Below are 3,379 nucleotides of genomic sequence, written 5' to 3'. Positions count from 1 at the left end.
AAGCGTGACATTTCATTGCTAGTCTTTCTCGCTTGGACCTGTTTTCTACGAAACCTGTACTTCCTGAGGGGGGTCCGTCGCCTACTGCTAAAAGACCGTTCCTAGCAGACACTGTCAGCCCATGTTTAGAGAACAGTTCAGATGCTGCAGCATTTTGGGGCGGATCCTTAATCTTCAGAAGACTTGAGTTTTTCAGCATGACGCATCTGTTCTGCAGATTTTTAAGGCTGCCACCCGGTTTCCTGTTGGCAAATTTTACTAGGTGGATGTTTGGCCATCTGCTGTTTCTAGTTTTGGTCTTGCGGTGCTACGGGCTACTTTTTTAATTGGACTTTTCCTCTTTTTGCTTTGTTTGTGTTGCCCACCCCTCAGTAGTTATTTTTGCTCTCGGATATCCCAGACATCTCTGAATCTGACCATGCCCTGTACGGTACGATCAAGTTAATAAGATTTTTGACTTGCCAGTAAAATATGTTTCTTGCAGTACAGGACACAGGGCAGTTCCCTGCATGTCCTCTATTGCTGCTAAAAATCTGAGGATTTTTGGGGGTAGGAGGGGTTTTATCGGGGTCTTCACAGTTCTGGCCAGTGTTCGCCTGGTGACACCTGCATATTATCCAATCCTCCTCAATCTGCGTGTATCTTATACTGTACTCTCAGAAATGGATTTTACTGATCAGTCAAAAATCCTATTTTTTTTTTTAATTAAAGGAGAACTATGGGGTTAGAGCTTTTCCCCATAGTTCTCCTTAGGGTAACGGGAGGACACAAACTAGCGTCCTCCCGTCACCCTAGGCTCAGTATACCGCGAGCTACAGCTCGTGGTATACTGAGACGCCACAGTATACCGCGAGCTGCTGCTCGTGGTATACTGAGACGCCGCAGCTGAAGCAGATCCCGACAATTGTGCCGGGATCCGCCCAGCTGCGTGACTGACAGCTGGCTCTGCCTATCTATCAGAGCCTATCTAGAGGCGGACCCTCCCCCGTCCGTTCCGCCAGTCAGCTCCCCCGTCCGTTCCGCCAGGCAGAGAGCCGTGACAGGATCGAGAGGTGAGCGAACGCCGGTATGTGTTTGCTCACCTCCCGATCTACTGAGCCGACCTGTGACAGTCTCATTGTCACAGGTCGCCTAGAACTATGAGGTGAGTGAAAAGCACTCGCCTCATAGTTCTCCGCATCTGCGGGTTGCCGTCTCCAGGCGGCAATTTTTTTCTGCTCGCGCGCGCCCCCTGGCGGGCACGCACGGGCAGAAAAGACCCGTCCAATGCGAACACCCGGTACCGGGTGTTTCACATATAGGCGATCAGCGGGTCCATAGCCCGCCGATCGCCGATATGTGCTCGTTCGCGGCAAACCCCCCCGCGCCCGGTTGGCGCTTCCGGTTTTTTTAGGGGTCCTAGAGACCCCTAATATCTCCATAAAGAGGACCTGTCAGTGTGCCTTTGCTATTATATAGGGGGTTGTTATCCCCCTATATAATAGCAATAACAATAAGTGCAAAAAAAAATATATAAATAAAAAAAAAGAAAAGTAACACATAAAAAAATAAAATAAAATCCACATATAAAAAAAAGGGAAAAAACCCCCCCAAAATGTTTAACTCCCCCACCCCCACGTTTACGCGCCTATAAACGTAAATACGCGCCCGGTGCCCCAGCGCGCAAAAATTACAATTGCGCTACACATGTTACATATCGCCGCGAACGTCGCAGTGAGAGCAATCATTTTAGGGCCATCAATCACTGATAACACTAAACTGATGAGCGGTAACAGCTTTTAAAGCGTCGCCTATGGCCAATTTTGGGTATTATCGTTTTTTGAGGTTTCGCGCGCGCACGCAATTTTAAGGCTTGACATGTTTAGTGTCTTTTTACCCGACGTGACCCCATCTTTTATATTTTACCAAAAAATTGGGTAATAATAAATGTTTTATCATTTAATATAGGGGAAACTGTTTTTTTTTTTTAAATTTCGGTAATTTTTCCTTAATATAGTAAAAAAATAAAACCCCCAGTGGTGAATAAATACCACCAAAAGAAAGCTCTATCTGTCCCCAAAAAAGGGTATAAAATTCATTTCAGTACAGCGCTGCATGACGGAATAAATGTCAGTCAAAGTACCGCAGCGCTGAATACTGAAAAATGGCCTGGATGGGAAGGGGGTTTAACACCGCGGATGTCAACTGGTTAAGTCTATTTGTAGAGTGCTCCACTTCACTTCAAAGCGAGTGTCACGCTAAGCACATTTTTAAAGTACACCGCTTCACTTTATTCTAATTCTAGTTAGAGCTGCAAATATGACTTTATAGACTGCAACACCTTTTGTTTTATACCTTGACTGCAGTTTCCTCTCTGATGCTGCATAGCTTGTCTGGTAATGGTCAGTGAACTTTTGCACACTTAAGTTCCTGAAGCAATTCATTTTGGACATAACCATAACCTGTCAGCCATTGAAAAAAAAAATTGAAAATGTATAAACTCTTGCCCAAGAGCAGGTCCCTCCAATAGCACACACTTTCCTTGCTTAGTTATAATAAGCCTCTTCTGTGCTCCTTTTTTTGGATGCTTGGAAGTTAGGAAGGCAATGGTTTGTTTTTTTAGGCGCTACCATGGAGAGCCAAGTCATGCCCACCTGGCTAGTGAGCCTGCTTTTTTGTGGCTGCTTAAGCACTCTTATGGGACAAAATACCAGTGTGTGGGTGTGACCTAGCTCCGAAGTTAGGTCAAGACCTAACGGAACGGAATCCTTCTAAGTATAGTAGTTGCACCTTGTAGTTCTTGCTATGTGTTTCACCACTATAATAGCAGTTTGTGATTGATCTAGGCATTAGTGATGGGCTCGGGCATGTTCGCAGCTCCACGTGCCGAGCCCGCCAGGAAGCTGACAGCGCCGCAGCCCCAATCACAGGTACTGAGACATTATCCCGGTCCGCAGCTGCAGAGATCGGGATATGTCTCAGTACCTGTGATTGGCGCTGTCAGCTTCCTGGGGGGCTCAGCAAGTGGAGCTGCGAACATGCCAGAGCCCAGCCCATCACTACTAGGTATGAGAGACTGCAAATCAGCAATTCATTATCAGTTGAGTGGTGCTTCACGCATTAGCATTGCGATAAATGTGCAAAATCTGTGCTTGGGCGCTGCCTTGGTATGAATTGGCTCTAAAATTATTGAATAATGCAACACACGTTCTGTACTTTGTGATCACCTGTAAATATCAAGAAGTACAATATTTTAGAAACAATTTTTTTAAAATCTGTTTCTTTGATCAGAAGCGATTAATAAAATTCCACCACCGCAGATTTGCTTGGTTATCAACCACGAGCTCACTTAATCAAACAAAAGGTCTTTCAATTGTGATTTTTTTTTTTTTTTTTTTTT

The 3,379-nt window shown here is 45.2% G+C and overlaps 1 protein-coding gene across 1 annotated transcript in view; it reads left to right on the top strand.

Annotated features, from left to right (window-relative positions):
- LOC108784425 (piwi-like protein 1) overlaps positions 1–3,379 on the top strand; it is a 60,155-nt gene that overhangs the window by 5,363 nt on the left and 51,413 nt on the right. The gene's annotated exons all lie outside the window — the stretch shown is intronic.

The sequence above is a fragment of the Nanorana parkeri genome, unplaced genomic scaffold, assembly GCF_000935625.1.
Source record: "Nanorana parkeri isolate BGI_ZX_2015 unplaced genomic scaffold, ASM93562v1 scaffold114, whole genome shotgun sequence".
In the NCBI taxonomy this organism is placed as follows: Eukaryota; Metazoa; Chordata; class Amphibia; order Anura; family Dicroglossidae; genus Nanorana; species Nanorana parkeri.
Note: the sequence above shows the minus strand (reverse complement) of the source record. Positions and strands in the feature narration are given on the sequence as shown.